Below are 16,898 nucleotides of genomic sequence, written 5' to 3'. Positions count from 1 at the left end.
GTCTAGGAAAAGATTTTATGGCTAAGACTTCAAAAGCACAGGCAACAAAAACAAAAGTAGACAAACTGAACTATATTAAACTAAAAAGCTTCTGCACATCAGAGGAAACAACACAGTGAAGAGACAACCTGTTGAATGGGAGAAAATACTTGCAAACTATTCATCCAACAAGGAATTAACATCCAGAATATACAAGGAACTCAAACACCTCGACAGTAAAAAATAATAATTCCATTTAAAAGTGGGCAAAGGGTCAGGCATGATGACTCTTTGGGAGGCTGATGCATGTGGACCGCTTGAGCCCAGGAATTTGAGACCAGCCTGGGCAACATAGCGAAACTCCATCTCTACCAAAAAAAAAAAAAAAAAAAAATTAGGCTGGGACTGGTGGTTCATGCCTGTAATCTCAGCCCTTGGGGAGGCCAAGATGGTATGATCGCTTGAGCCCAAGAGTTCAAGACCAGCCTGGGCAACATAGTGAGACCTCATCTCTACAAAAAATCAAAAAATGAGGTGAGAGGATCACTTGAGCCGAGGAGGTTGAGGCTACAATGAGCAGTGATTGTACCACTACACTCCCATCCCCTGTCTCAAACACACACACACAAATAAATAAAAACTTAGCTGGGCATAGTGGCACATGCCTGTGGTCTCAACTACTCTGGAGTTGAGGCAGGAGAATCATCTGAGCCCAGGAAGTGAAGGCTGCAATGACTCGTGATTGCACCACTGCACTCCAGCCTGGGCAACAGAGCAAAACCCTGACTCCAATAAATAAATATATAAATAGTGGGCAAAGGACATAAATAGATATTTCTCCAAAGAAGACATACAGGTATATGAAAACATGCTCAATGTCATTAATCATAAGGGAAATGCACAAAAAGGTATCATCTTCACCCAGTGAGAATGGCTATGATTAAAAAGACAAAATAATAATGGATGTGGGTAAGGATGCAGAGAAAAGGGAACTCTTATGCACTGTTGGGTGGGAATGTAAATTAGTACAGTCACTGTGGAAAACAGTATGGAGATTTCTCAGGAAAATGAAAATAGAACTACCATACATTCCAGCAATGCCACTACTGGGTGTTTATCCAAAGGAAAGAAAACTAGTATATCGAAGGGATACCTGTACTTCCATGTTTACCACAGCACTATTCGCAATAGCAAAAATATAGAATCAACTTAATGTCCATCAACAGACAAATAAATAAAGAAAATGTGGGCTGGGTGTGGTGGCTTACCCCTGCAATCCCAGCACTTTGGGTACTCAGGAGGCTGAGGCAGAGAATTGCTTGAACCTGGGAGGCAGAGATTGCCATGAGCCGAGATCGCACCACTGCACTCCAGCCTGGCCAACAGAGCAAGTGAGACTCTGTCTTTAAAAAAAAAAAAAAAAAAAAAAAAGGAAAATAAAACAAAATGCGGTATGTACACACACACACACACACACACACACACACACACAATCAAGTACTATTCAGCCATACATAAAAAAGAATGCAATCACGTCATTTGCAACAACATGGATGGAACTGGAAGTCATTGTTACATGAAGTAAGCCTGGCACAGACAAATATTGCATGTTATCACATATGTAGGAGCTAAAAAAGTTGATGATGGATACAGAGATACCAGAGGCTGGGAAGGGTGTGTGGGTTGGTATGGAAAAGTGGTTGGTTAATGCGGTTAGATAGAAAGAATAAGTTCTAATGTTCTATAGTAGACTAGGGTGCCTACAGTTAACAATGTATTGTGTATTTCAAAATGGCTATAAGACTTGAAATGTTCCCAACATATAGAAATGACAAACACTTAAAGTGACAGATACATTAAATACCTTGACTGATCATTACACATTCTATGCATGTAACAATATATCATGTGTACCCCATAAATACGTACAAATATTTGTTGTGTACCAATTAAAAATAAACAAAATTTAAAAAATAAAAATATGGTATCTCTACACAATGGAAGATTATTCAGCATTAATACACTGCAAGTTGGATGAATCTTGAAAACATGCTACATGAAAGAAACAGTGCATAAAAGATCACAAATCGGGCTGAGCATGGTGGCTCACGCCTGTAATCTCAGCACTTTGGCAGATCGAGGCAGGCACATTGCTTGAGCTCAGGAGTTCCAGACCAGCCTGGGCAACTTGATGAAACCTGTCTCTAAAAAAAATAATTAGGCAGGCGTGGCGGTGCACGCCTGTGGTCCCAGCTACTGGCTACTTACGAGGCTGATATAGGAGGATCACTTGAGCCTCTCCTGCTTGCTTCACTGAAGGCATCAGGCAGTTTCATGTCTGGGAAAAACTTTTTTTTTTTTTTTTTTTTTTTTGAGACGGAGTCTCGCTCTGTCGCCAGGGCTGGAGCGCAGTGGCCGGATCTCAGCTCACTGCAAGCTCCGCCTCCCGGGTTTACGCCATTCTCCTGCCTCAGCCTCCCGAGTAGCTGGGACCACAGGCGCCCGCCACCTCGCCTGGCTAGTTTTTTGTATTTTTTTAGTAGAGACGGGGTTTCACCGTGTTCGCCAGGATGGTCTCGATCTCCTGACCTCGTGATCCGCCCGTCTCGGCCTCCCAAAGTGCTGGGATTACAGGCTTGAGCCACCGCGCCCGGCTGGGAAAAACTTCTTGAAGCAGCTCCTAGTAGGACTGGGTGTCCACATCCAGGATATGGCTCCTGTAGAGAGTTTGGAATACTTACCCCTCAATCTTGGGGGAGGAGCAGGGGCTGGCGCCATGAGGACTTACTGTCCTTCTGACCAGTCCTGATGTTTCCAAGGTATTGGGGTTTTCAGGACAGGATAAGACTGTTCTAAGGCCACAGTGTGGCAACTGCAGCAAGTCACAGGCCAAATCCTCAACTCTAGCACTGTCTAAAGCACCTTTCTTGAGCGGGTGCAGCGTCTCATGCCTGTAATCCCAGCACTTTGGGTGGCTGCGGTGGGTGAATTACTGGAGGTTAGGAGTTCAAGAGTAGCCTGGCCAACATGGTGAAACCCTGTCTCTACTAAAAATACAAAAATTAGCTGAGTGTGTTGGCATATGCTTGTAATCCCAGCTACTTGAGAGGTTGATGCAGGAGAATAGCTTGAAACTGGGAGGCAGAGGTTGTAGTGAGCCAAGATTGCACCAGTACACTCCAGCCTAGGCGACACAGCAAGACTCCATCTCAAAAATAATAACAATAGTAATTTTAAAAATAAATAAATAAAAATAAAGTGCCTTTCTTGCCCATTCCACGTCTCACCACAACTCTATTAGGCAAGTATTAATGGCTCTCCATGGCTATAATAGAGGAAATCTGGGCCTTAGATTCCACCCTTCGCCCAAGTGCCTAGTGGAGGTTCAATATAACAGTAGTCAGTATTATTACTATCTTATTACCACTCTCTCTGTGAAATTCCAGCAAGGAGGGTTTCCGCATCTTGTTGGGGGCCAGTTCCTGAGCAGGGCTTTGAGCACCCACTCGAAGCAGTGGCGCAAGGGCCCGCGGGGGCTCTGAGGCTCTTCCTGGGTCTTGTGGGCCCTCACAAAAATGGCAGGGCATTGGAGCAAGCTCCTCAGGCTGTGCAGGCTGAAAGGCCCCTCGGGCATCCAGAAAGCTCACCTGACCCTCACCAGTGAGGTTGGACCCCTACTCATATCTTGGGGAAACCATGGAGGTGGAATTCAGTTTCAACCAGTGAAGTCAACCAAAACGGCCATGCTGAAGCCTGAGCAGAGCTCCCGCCAGGCCCTGCTCTTGGTGCCAGGCTCACTGGGCAGCGCCTCCTCCCAGAAGTCTCTCCTGTGGTTCCTTCATTCTGCTAAATGGTTAGTGAGCATCAAGCACATGCTGAACTGGGGACAGACAGTGAGCTGATACACATGGACTCTGACCTCCAAGAAGACAGATAAGCTAGCGAAAGTCACTATACAGTGTGAAAACTGCTAGAATGAAGAAAGGAAAGGACAAGGAGAGTCTCCTAGAGAGACACCTCTTTCAAAATAAAAGGGAGGGGCTGGGCACAATGTCTCACGCCTGTATTCCAGCGGTGGCGAGATTACTTGAGGTCAGGAGTTCGAAACCAGCCTGGCCAACATGGTGAAATACCGTCTCTACTAAAAATACAAAAATTGGGCATGGTGGCATGTGCCTGTAGTACCAGCTACTCAGAAGACTGACGCAGGAGAATCGCTTGAACCCAGAGGCAGAAGTTGCAGTGAGCAGAGATCATGCTATTGTACTTCAGCCTGGGTGACAAGAGTGAAACTCTGTCTCAGATAAAAAGCTTTTTAAAAAACTAGTTTTAAAACATAAATCATTTTTATTGAAGTGTATTATATCATGCTCATAGTATTTAATTATTAAATTTGACTTTTATAAAAAAAAAGTATCACACTTAGATAAGCATATGTAAGTAGAACATACATGGAGCTTATATTGTTGCGGGAATCAGGAGGATGAGAGACCTCAGGGAAAAGCAGGAGGATCTTTATTGAGTGCACTCAGACCCAGTGGATTAACATCCAAAAACTGGGCCTAAAACAAAGACAGGTCTTGGCTTTTATATACACTTCAAAAAGGGGGTGTGCTAGCTTGAACCAGGCTTACAGTGGCATGAAAGCAAGGATAGAGAGGCAGAACAACAGCGGTTAATCAAATTGTGACAGGTGAATCACTCAGGATTACACATGACCATTGCCAAGCAACCCACATGGCCGTTACCTAGGTTTTGCTCAAGAGCCTTGCACTGATTTCTCTCATGACCTTCGCTGTGGTGCCCAGACGGCTGTAGTTCAGGCCTGCTCAGGCTTCTCATGACCTTCACTCCCCTGATTAGATAAAACAATACTTGAAGTCACTAGTTGCAGAGAACAGGAATCTATAAACTCATACCATAAGAGAAAGGAAAATTTGTTTTTCTTCTCCCTATGTTAAGGGAGTGCTGGGAGAGTCTCCAGACTCCAGACAAACATTCCTTTGTGTCCTGGCTTCTTAGATAGTATTATCAAGACTTTTCCTGGGTCTGGGCTGTGCCTGTTGCTGCCTCTGGGATAAGTCAGCCTAATACAGGAAAGCTTATTTCTTTTTCTTTTTAATTTTATTTTTCTTTCTATAATTTCCCACCTTAATATAGTAATTATATTTCTTTTTCTCTTTTTTCTTACACATTCTTAAATACAAGTCCTTTGTTTCTATAGGAGATATTCTCAAAGTGGGATGTGCATCTACGTTATGAAGCATAACAATTAAATAACATCCATACACCCATCACCTCATGCATAATGAAATATTTCTAGTCCTGTCAAAGCTACAGGACTGCTGGAATTTCTTCTCTGATTCGGTCCCCTTGCTTCACCACAGAGGTGACTACTCTTCTGAAGGTTATATTCATAACCCCTGTGCTTTTCTTTATAGTCTACATATATATCTATGTATAGAGAGGGGAGGTGTAGGTATAAATATACACATATCTAAAAATATATTATTTTGTCATATTTATTTTTAAGCTTTATAAAAATGGGTATCATGCTGAAGTGGTATTTACCTTGAAGCACACTGTGATCAAAAAAACAAAAACAAAAACAAAAAACACCATCACGCCCAGTGGTATAAGCATGGCTCACATAGCTCATTCTGGCATTTTGGGAGGCCGTGGCAGGAAGAGTTCAAGACTAGCTCTATAAAAAATGGGACCAGGAGTTCAAGACAAGCTCTACAAAAAATGAGACCCAGTCCCTACAAAAAAATTTAAAAATTAGCCAGGCATAATAGCATATGCCTGTAGTCCCAGCTACTCAGGAGGCTAGGGGAGGATAATTGTGTGAGTACAGGAATTCAAGGCTGCAGTGAGTTGTGATCAGACTACTTCACTCCAGCCTAAGTGACAGAACGAGACCCTATCTTAAAGGACAGAAAAAGGGAGAGAGGCAAAGATGGCTGATTCAGAGCTGCTGCGGTCCATGGCTCTTATGGAAAAGAATGAAAACAGTGAGTGAATTCAGCACCTTCAACTGAAATATCCAGGTTCTCACATTGGGACTGACTAGGGAGATGGCTTGACCCACAGAGAATGAAGAAAAGCAGGGTGGGGCGATGGCCCACCTGGGAGCAGCATGGAGTCAAAGGAATCCTATCATGGTTAATACTGACTGTCTACTTTATTGGATTGAGGGATACAAAGTATTAATCCTGGGTGTGTCTGTGTGCATGTTGCCAAAAGAGATTAACATTTGAGTCAGTGGGCTGGGGAAGTCAGATCCACCCTTAATCTTGTGGTCACAATCTAATCAGCTTCCAGCAAATATAAAGCAGGCAGAAAAACATGAAAAAGACGAGATTAGCCTAGGCTCCCAGCCTACATCTTTCTCCCATGCTGGATGCTTCCTGCCGTTGAAGGTTAGACTCCAAGTTCTTCAGTTTTGAGACTTGGACTGGCTCTCCTTGCTCCTCAGCTTGCAGACAGCCTAATATAGGACCTTGTGATTGTGTAAGTTAATACTTAATAAACTCATATATATATATATATATATATATATATATATATATATATATATATAGTGAAACTTTCTATTCTGTTTTGTCTTAATTACTGATGCATGCAGCCCCAGCCTGTACCCCATGCTTGCTCAATTGATCACAACCCTTTCAGGTAGACCCCCTTAGAATTGTAAGGCCTTAAAAGGGACAGGAATTTCTCTCTTGGAGAGCTTGGTTTTTGAGAGGCAAGTCTGCTGACACTCCTGGCCAAATAAATCTACTTCCTTCCTCAACCTGGTGTCTGAGAGGTTTTGTCCATGGCTCATCCTGCTATAGATCCAACTCTATGTTCCTTCCACCACTATCCCATACCCTTAATATCCATTCCCATGCCTGTTCTCCAGATTGCTGTTTATATAAATTAGAGAACTCAAACAGTTCAAGTATAGCACACCTCCTCATGGGTCACTCTCAATCTCATCCTTAGGGGCCCACCAGGACTTTAGTTATAGGTTTAGATGCAAACAGAGGTGTTGAGGGTGGCCTCTGAGGAGACTCAACATTATCTTGCCTGGCAACTGGCTCAGGGGAGGCCGTCACTGTTGCTGCAGGCAGCATAGGGTTCTATTATATATATAATAGAAAATATATATATTTTCTATTCTGTCCCTCTAAGAGAACCCTAATACAGATTAGATTCTGGTACTGGGAGTATGGTTCTAGAGGAACAGAATATAAAGGATGGAGTTCTTTTGTTGGTTTGGGGGTCTCCGGGGTTGGCTGATTAATATAATTAGACCCAAAAATGCTAAGGTCTCTACTTCTAATAGTATGGAGAACACTGATAGTTTTTGGCGGAAACTGTTTAGAGAGTTATACAAAATAAATGCATTTAATTCTCCTGATTCACCACTCGTGAGAGGCAAGGAGTTTAGTGACTCTATACATATCTTTGACCATATGTGGAGAATCAAGGAACATAATGAAGCTAGTTGGTTGCTCCTAAGTTCAGCGGACAAAGTGACAAAAGACAATGATGAACTCAAGGATTCTGTCTCCTGGGTTCAGAAGCAGATAGGGAGCCTCAAATCTGCTAAGACTGCCCTGAATGAGAGTCTTATCTCCTGTAGAGAAAGAGCTGAAATTGTGGAAAAACAGACCCAAGCTCTTACACAAGTGGCTGACCAGCAATGAAAGATGCATGCACAGCCTCACCAAGTGTCTACTGTTAAAGTGAGGGCATTGATCGGAAAAGAATGGAACCCGGCAACTTGGAATTGGGACATGTGGAAGGACCCTGATGAAGTTGGGGACACTGAGTTTATAAACTCTGATAAACCTTTTTTGCCAGAAGGAACAGCTTCCCCATCCCCAGTAGTGGCAACAAAGCCTCCCTGACCTATGCTGCTATCAGCCTTTCCACCTTTGTCCGAGGAGAAGAACCCTATGCTGCCTGCAGCAACAGTGACGGCCTCCCCTGAGCCAGTTGCCAGGCAAGATAATGTTGAGTCTCCTCAGAGGCCACCCTCAACACCTCCGTTTGCATCTAAACCTATAACTAAAGTCCTGGTGGGCCCCTAAGGATGAGATTGAGAGTGACCCATGAGGAGGTGTGCTATACTTGAACTGTTTGAGTTCTCTAATTTATATAAACAGCAATCTGGAGAACAGGCATGGGAATGGATATTAAGGGTATGGGATAGTGGTGGAAGGAACATAGAGTTGGATCTGTAGCAGGATGAGCCATGGACAAAACCCCTCAGATACCAGGTTGAGGAAGGAAGTAGATTTATTTGGCCAGGAGTGTCAGCAGACTTGCCTCTCAAAAACCAAGCTCCCCAAGAGAGAAATTCCTGTCCCTTTTAAGGCCTTACAATTCTAAGGGGGTCTACCTGAAAGGGTTGTGATCAATTGAGCAAGCATGGGGTACAGGCTGGGGCTGCATGCATCAGTAATTAAGACAAAACAGAACAGAAAGTTTCACAATGCTTCCTCATACAATGTCTAGAATCTATATATAATACAAGCAGTTAGGTCAGGGGTTGAAATTTAACTACCAGACCAGGCCTGGTGTGCGGGGCCAGGCTGCCTATTGATCTCATTTTTCCTTTCTTTAACTTTTATTTCCTCTTTCTTTTTCTGAGGTATGAGACAATAAGAGGTGGTCTCCTTCCTCATTCCCCTCTTTGAGAATCTCACTTATTAGTGGGAGTTCTCACTTTCATCTTCACTACCCAGGTCTTCCTGCAAGATAGACTGATAATGATTCATGTAATACATTTGAGCCTTATCTGTACTTGCTAGTTTCACATTCCTTGAGGCTCAGCAAGTTCCTCCTTCACCTCCCTAGTGCAGCTGCAAAGTTACAAGGTTTATACAGAAACATGGTTTCCCAAGGATGTGGAATATGTAGTATAGATAAATGTAAAAGACTGATCAACTGCCTTTGTTCTTGCTTCTGTAAGTACGCTTCCTGCATCATGTAGCTTCCAGCCACTGACTGCTTAAAAGGTGGCTGCTTTCTTTGTCTGGGGCTCAGACTTTCCTGGACACTAGTCCTACTGAGTTAGGTGATCACCTTTTAATAAAGACCTTTCCTGAACTCACTCTGTTCGGTCTCTCCCATCTTTGATTGTCCCGCAACAATAATAATTATAAAACAGAAAGACTGCTTTAACTTGTTGCCCTATCCCAGTGACCTGATGAATACACTGGGAACAGTCCTCCATGCAGGGAAAATCAGTGAAAGTCCTTATTATATAAGACCAAATTTTAAGGAGAATAAGTCCCATGATAAGTTTCCTCATGCTTCAGCCATGCGTAGATGAGTCAGCTTCTGGGTGTAACAGGAGCAGGGCTTGTCGTCCTTCTCAGAGTCACTTTGCAGGGGTTATCTGGGCTTGCACTCTCACCTCCCAGGTCTCAGAGGCTGCAGGTTTCACATGGCTGTGGTGGATCCAGGCTGGGATTCCTTCTATCTTTACAGCTGTGGGGGTGATCAAGATGACGGTCTGGGGTCTTTCCACCATGGTTGCAAGGGGACTACATTCCAATCCTTGATCCACACTTGATCCCCTGGGGAGAAAGGGTGAACTGGGGAGAATAAGCTGATGGGGCACCTCTCATTTACCCAGGATGAAATTGTTTGAGCAATTTCTCCTCAGGCCTGTAGCTGTCATTGTAACTCAATTTCACCTAGCTCTTGTGGAGTGTCTGGGAGTCCCTGTAGTATGGGAGGGGGTCTATGATACAATATTTTATAAGGGGAATATCCTATCCTTTTAGAAGGGGTACAGCTTATTTCAAACAATACCATCGGGAGAGCCTGTATCTATTTTAATCCTGTTTCCTGACACACTTTCCCTAAGCTATTCTTGATAGTCCGATTCATTTGTTCCACCTTTCCAGAACTTTTAGGTCAGGAGGCAGCATGCAGTTTCCATGTGATCCCTAATACCTTTGCTGTCTTCTGTACCAAGTCAGCCACAAATGCCTGCCCATTATCTGAGCCAATTCCTAAGAGCAGTCCAAATCTAGGAATAAGATCTCGAAGAAGCATACAGGTTGCTTCACAAGCTTTCTCAGTTCGTGTTGGATAAGCCTCCACTCACCCAGAGTAGATACACATGAGAACTAGTAAATACTTGTTACCTCCACACTTGGGCATTTCTGTGAAGTCCACCTGGAGATCTTCAACGGGAGCTGCTCCATAAACTTGTATGCTGGGCAGAATGGCTGGACCCTGCCTCGCATTGAACTGTCGGCAGGTTACACACCACTGCGCCACTATTTTGGCAAGGGCTGACAAATGCGAGATGTAGAAGTACTGGCCTATCAACTTTTCAAGTGACTCCTGACCTAGACAGGTGGTTTCATGCACAGCCAGTACAACTGCTGCTCCCAGCAGCTATGGCACAGCTACTTTCCTATCTGGTAACCAGGTCCATCCTTCTTCCATCACCTGTCCTCCCTCTGCCTGTAGAAAGTCCTTTTCTTCTTTAGAATAAGTAGGTACAAAGTCAGGTGCTTGAGGGGGACTATGACTGATGCCCAGTAGGGGGCAGATGCTGCTTTTTGAGCCTCTGAGTCACCTTGGGAGTTTCCCAAGGCAACTGAGGTGGAAGCTGGCTGGTGTCCTCTGCAGTCATGACTGCCACCTTTTGAGGTTTCCACACTGCTTCTAATAATTCCAAGATTTCTTGCTGATATTTTATGTCCTTTCCCCTAGAGTTCAACAGGCCCTTTTCTTTATATGATGCTCCATGTACTTGGAGGATTAAAAAGGCATACCGGAAGTCAGTGTAAATGTTTACAGCCTTACCTTCACTGAGTGCTAAGGCCGGAATTAAAGCAATGAGCTCGGCTTTCTGGGCTGAGGTACCTTGAGGCAATGAGTTGGCCTGAATGACAGCGTCCAGGGTTACCACTGCCTATCCCGCACACCTTTCTCCTTGTGCTTTGACGAAGCTGCTCCCGTCCATGTACGGCTCCCAGTCCATTGATGCCCAAGGTGGGCCCCGGAGGTCAAGTCTGCTAGAGTAAACTGAGCCTAACACCTCTACACAGTTATGCTCGACAGGGCTCTCTGATACCGGGAGCAAGGTGGCGGGGTTCAGGGTGTTACAAAATTCAATGGTTATGCAGGGATTTTCACAGAGCAAGCTTTGGTACTTTGTTAGTCTAGCATTCATTAGCCAATGATGTCCTTTGGTATTCATTAAAGTCACCACAGCATGGGGGGCCTTCATGTTCAGGTTTTGCCCAAGAGTTAGTTTATCTGCTTCTTGTGCTAGCAGGGCACAAGTTGCTATTAAGGCCCTCAAACCCGGGGGTCAACCTTTAGAAACCCTGTCTAGTTGTTTAGAGAGGTGAGCCACTGGCCTTGGCCAGGGCCCCACAGTCTTGGTCAAAACCCTAACTGCCATTTTTTCTCTCTCTGACACATATAGTGTAAATGGCTTTGTCAGGTCAGGCAGACCCAGGGCTGGGGTTGACACAAGTTTTTCTTTTAACTCATGAAAAGCCTATTGCTGTTGGGACCCCCGTTCAAAAGGTTCCGTGTCACCCCGCTTTGTAACTTGGTACAGAGGTTTGGCCAGTACTGCAAAATTTGGGATCCATAACCTGCAGAACCCCACACAGCTCCTAAGAATTCTCTCACCTGCCTTCTGGTCTTAGGCTCTGGTAGGTTGCAAATGACCTGCTTTCTTTCTGATCCTAGGCTATGCTCCCCATGTTGGATAGTAAATCCTAGGTAGCATACCTGCTGTCTGCAGATCTGAGCTTTCTTCTTGGACACCTTATACTCACAGTCCTCCAGGTGCCAGAGCAGGGCGTCTGTTCCTTTGGCGCACCCAGCTGCTGTGGGGTGTCCCAGCAGGAGGTCGTCGACATACTGGAGCAACACACAGCCTAGGTCTCTGGTGGGAAACTTTTGCAAGTCTCGAGCCAGGGTCTCCCTGAAGATAGTGAGGGAGTTCCCGAACCCTTGGGAAGCCGGGTCCAAGTGTACTAAGTGGTGACACCTGATCCCAGATCTTCCCACTGGAAAGCAAACAGTTTCTGGCTCTCAGGAGCTAGTCTGGTGCTAAAGAAAGTGTCCTTCAAGTCCAGGCAGGTGAACCAGCTGTCCTCAGCTGGTAGTAACCCTAACAACATGTATGGGTGAGGTACCATTGGGTGCAAAGTCATTGTAGCTTGGTTAACCAAGTGCAAGTCCAGTACTGGTCTGTAATCCTTGGTTTCTGGATAGAAAACAGGCACAAGAGGCGTGCTGCAGGGAGACTTGACAGGGGGCTATAATTCCATAGGTCTTCAGGCGCTGGAGATGGATCTGGATACCTTCAAGAGCTTCTCTGGGTACTGGGTACTGTTTCTGCCTGACTGGCTGGGCCCCAGGCTTAACTTCTATGAGTATAGGGGCTTGGTTGACTGCTAGCCCCAGAGAATTATCTTCCACCCACACCCTTGGCCACTGCTTAGCTGGTACTTCAGGCATGTGCTACTATGCCCTGCTAATTTTTGTATTTGTGGTAGAGATGGGGTTTGACCATGTTGGCCAGGCTGGTCTTGAACTCTTTACCTCAAGTGATTGGCCCGCTTTGGCCTCCCAAAGTGCTAGGATTACAAGAGTCAGCCACCATGCCTGGCCCTCTTTTCTTTATGAATTACCCAGTGTCAGGTATTCCTTTACAGCAAGGCAAGAACACACACAATCCCACAGGACAAAATAAATACCCATAAATCCATATGGACATAAATAAATAATTCAATAAATAAATGTATGAGAGAAGAGACACTTCTTCCTTACAGAATTCCAGTTAATCAATGTAGAAGGAATGAGTAAAATAAAAAATCCCCACTAGAACACCACAGTAGTAACTGTTGACAAGATCCACCAATGAATGCGAAAATCAGCAGGCAAAAGTTTGAGAAGAAACAGGATGCTAGCACAGTCTCAAAGCATCACTCCAAGATGTCTGTCATTTACAGAGGGAGAAAAGTAACTTTACAGTAATGAAACATGGGAGAGTCCACCTTAACCAAGTGATCGTGGTAAATATCACTAATAAGCCACGTTGTCATCCTGTACACCTGATAGGAAATAACAAGAGCATTTCACCTTGTGATCTTCTTCCCCAAACCCCATCACTGTAGTCTAATCATGAGGAAAACATGGACAAACCCAAACTGAGGATCATTCTACAAAACACCTGGCCAGTACTCATCAAGAGTCCATGAAAGACAAGGAAATACAGAGCAACTGTCACAGATAGGAGGAAACTGAGGGGACATAGAAACAAATGCAACATGGGATCTTAGATTATATCCTGGAATATTAAAAAGGCATGGTAGGGGGTGGGAGGGGATGGTGAAAATCAAAGGGCTATAGTTTAATTCATAGTATTGTATCATAGTTTAATTCATAGTATCATATCAAAGTTAATTTCTTCATTTTGATTATTGAACTACAGTTATATAAGTTTTTAACATCAGCGGAAACAAAGTGCTCTGTAGTATTTCTTCAAATTTTCTGTAAGTCTAAAATTATTTCAAAAATAAAATACACACGCATCCACAAAATACTAACTATGGAGAGGTGATAATGTGTTGATTAGCTTGATTTTGATGGTCATTTCACAATGCATGTGTGTATCAACCATTGAATTGTACACCATATATAATTTTTATGTCAATAAATCTGTTAAAATATATAAACATAAATGAATAAAATAAAAAATAAATTAAAAATAAGAATAAGCCCCACCTGAAGCGCTACTTGCATAGTGCACATGGAAAGCCACATCCTGCTGCTGCTGGCTGGAGGACTTGAACACCGTTCAGAATCTCCCCTAGCCCTGTGCGGCTCTTCATCTCAAATCATAACTACAAAATTGCTGGCAAGGTACTCTCCTTGGTCCTCAATTTTCCACACCTATAAAATGAAAATGTTAGGAAAAAAGATATTATTCTTTCTCAGGTTTTTTTTTTTTTTGAGACGGAGTCTCACTCTGTTGCCCAGGCTGAAGTACAGTGGCACAATCTCAGCTCACTGTAAGCTCTGCCTCCCGGGTTCACGCCATTCTCCTGCCTCAGCCTCCTGAGTAGCTGGGACTACAGGTGTCCGCCACCATGCCTGGCTAAGTTTTTGGTAGTTTTTGTAGAGACAGGGTTTCACTGTGTTAGCCAGGATGGTCTCGATGTCCCGACTTCATGATCTGCCTGCCTCGGCCTCCCAAAGTGCTGGGATTACAGATGTGAGCCACCGTGCCTGGCCTTTTTCTCAGTTTTGAAATTCTGTGCTTCATGCTTCATAATTCTCAACTCTTCTTAGCTTGGCCTTCATTGGCAAGTTAAGCTAACAGCTTTGGTGTAGAAGTGACAGAGATTATATATACCATTTTGGGGCTTAGTATGTCACCACATTAACCAAGGACAGTCAATGTATGTGGCAGAGGTAATTTGATTCTTAGTTTTCTTTTTTGTTTTCCTTTTTTCTTTTTGAGACACAGTCTCACTCTGCACCCAGGCTGGAGTGCAGTGGCACGATCTTGGCTCACTGCATCCTCCGCCTCTGCTTCAAGTGATTCTCCTGCCTCAGCCTCCCAAGTAGCTGGGATTACAGGCATGCGCCACCACGCCTGGCTAATTTTTATATTTTTGGTAGAGACAGAGTTTCACCATGTTAGCCAGGCTGGTCTCGAACTCCTGACCTCAGGTGATCCACCCGCCTCAGCCTCCCAAAGTGCTGAGATTACAAGTGTGAGCCACCGCACCTGGCCAGGTTCTTAGGTTTCAATATCTCAGAAAGCTAATTAACGATCTTAATCTCATTTAAATCTCTTGATTTTATACACAGTAATAACAGTGAACACATGGTGAATTTCGGCTCATCTAACTCAGAAACTTCATTTTAGGACAATATTTCAAACGCCTTTCCCATCTAGGCATTTTTCAGTAGCAGACATGTGGCACACCTGACTCCCTTCACTTCCCTCTTAGTGAAGGTTTAGGGATTAGAGATGTACTCAGAGCCAGAACTCAGTGGCCTAAATCACCAGTCCTTGCATTACTACAAGCTCATCTAGAGCATAAAAGATCAATTCTCTTTATGCCCATTGTGATGCTGGAAACATTACTTCTCTCCTCAGTTGCTGTTTTTCACTTAGCATCTCATTTTGAAAATCTTTGTTTCTCTGTGGCCACTATGACATTTGCTCCACTGAGCTTTCTGGCTTTAATTTTTGTCCCCTCAATCAGTTCCAAACGCCCTACTGAAGTAGCCCCAGAAACTTGCATTGCGATTCCACTCTTCAATGATTTCTCATCGAAATATTAACCAGCATCCAACATTCCTGCATTTGTGGTCATCTTGTCAGTACATCTCGCTGACCTACATGAAGAAATTCCTATTCCTTTTACTCCAGATTATCCATATAATTCTTCTTCAAAGCTACTCTTGGGATATACTGAGGAAAGTACTTCACTTTTGGAGTCTGCAGATCTAGGGTTTAAGTGCTGGCTGTACCACTGAGCAAATTTCAGAAAGGTATTAAATTCCTATAAATGGGAATAATGTCTACTTTATAAGATGTCTCAAAAATTCAGTGATAATGTATGTGATATTCACAGCACAGGGTCAGTCTGTCCAGCAGGACCCTGCTACTGGTGGCTAAGAAGATGATGATAAGTACCTATGGGATGCCATGAACAGAGCAGTCACCTCTACTGACCTCAGCCACAAAACACTAGCCTTTCTAGCTTCCCTGGATCCTTTGTTAACTGTGCTTTTTTCTGGGATAGTATGTGTTTCTCTATTTGGCTTGAGAACTGAACAATCCTTCAAAGGGTTGAAGTATCGTTATTATATGTATGGTCTGTGCTTTATCATACTAATTTTTTTTGGAGGCAGGATCTCCCTCTCTTGTCCAGGCTGGAATGCAGTGGCATGATCACAGATCACCGTAGCCTTGAACTCATGGGCTCAAGTGATCCTCCTGTCTCAGCCTCCTGAGTAGCTGGGACTATAGGCACACACCACCAGGTCTGGCTAATTTTTTTTTTAGAGATGGGGTCTCACTATGTTGCCCAGGCTGGTCTCAAACTCCTGGGCTCAAGTGATCCTCCCATCTCGGCCTCTCAATGTGTTGAGATTACAGATGTAAGCCACCTTGCCCAGCCCTAAATTTTTTTTTCTTATGGTAAAATACACAAAAATGTACCATCCTAACCATGTTTAAGTGTGCAATTCAGTGGTGTGAAGTACATTCACATTGTTATGTAGCCATCACTACTATCCATCCCCTGAACTTTTAAAAAATCATCCCAACAGAAAGTCTATACCCATTAAACACTAACTCTCTATTCTCCCCTACCCGCAGCCCCTGGAAACTACTTTCTGTCTCTATGAATTTGCCTATTCTAGGTTCCTCACATATGTGGAATCATGTATTTGTCCTTTTGTGACTGGCTTATTTCACTTAGTATAATGTTGTCAAGGTTTACCTATGTTGTAGCATATATAAGAATTGCACTTCTTTTTAAAGCTGAATCATAGTCCATTGTAAACATATACCTCATTTTGTTTATCCATTCATCCACAGATGAACATTTGGGTTGTTTCCACATTTTGGCTATTGTGACTTTATCCTATTTTACATTCTGCAGCAATTTACATCTTTATTTTCAGAACTATTAAGTTTCCTCATATTAACAGTCACAGGAAGAGAGTCATGAAAGACTTTTATTTGATTTCATTTTTTGGCCATTTATTCTTTTTTTTTTCTTTTGGCAGTCACAAAGACTGGGATTTCTAATTCTAGTTATGATAAGTAGACAATTTAAGCCATTTATTCTTTTTTCTGTTTCCTTTTCAAAAGAAGAAAATAGTATTTTTATAAAATATGATGTCAGTTT

General features: G+C 43.5%; 1 long non-coding RNA gene across 7 annotated transcripts in view; it reads right to left on the bottom strand.

Moving 5' to 3' along the window:
• The window catches only part of LOC105491743 (uncharacterized), a 74,421-nt gene that overhangs the window by 34,495 nt on the left and 23,028 nt on the right, over positions 1 to 16,898 (bottom strand). For 4 of the 7 annotated variants that reach the window (XR_011614873.1, XR_011614872.1, XR_011614877.1 and 1 more), the window contains exons 4-6: positions 13,750 to 13,917; positions 4,728 to 4,834; positions 1,248 to 1,382 (exon numbers count right to left, since the gene is read on the bottom strand). This is a non-coding gene — a long non-coding RNA (uncharacterized lncRNA). Of the gene's footprint in view, positions 1 to 1,247; positions 1,383 to 3,626; positions 3,899 to 4,727; positions 4,835 to 13,749; positions 13,918 to 16,898 lie in introns of all 7 variants that reach the window. The other 3 variants (XR_011614878.1, XR_011614875.1, XR_011614874.1) reach the window with 3 other exon arrangements.

Source organism: Macaca nemestrina, chromosome 16 (assembly GCF_043159975.1).
Source record: "Macaca nemestrina isolate mMacNem1 chromosome 16, mMacNem.hap1, whole genome shotgun sequence".
NCBI lineage: Eukaryota > Metazoa > Chordata > Mammalia > Primates > Cercopithecidae > Macaca > Macaca nemestrina.
The sequence above is the reverse complement of the archived record's forward strand: the minus strand, read 5'-3'. Positions and strand labels throughout refer to the sequence as shown.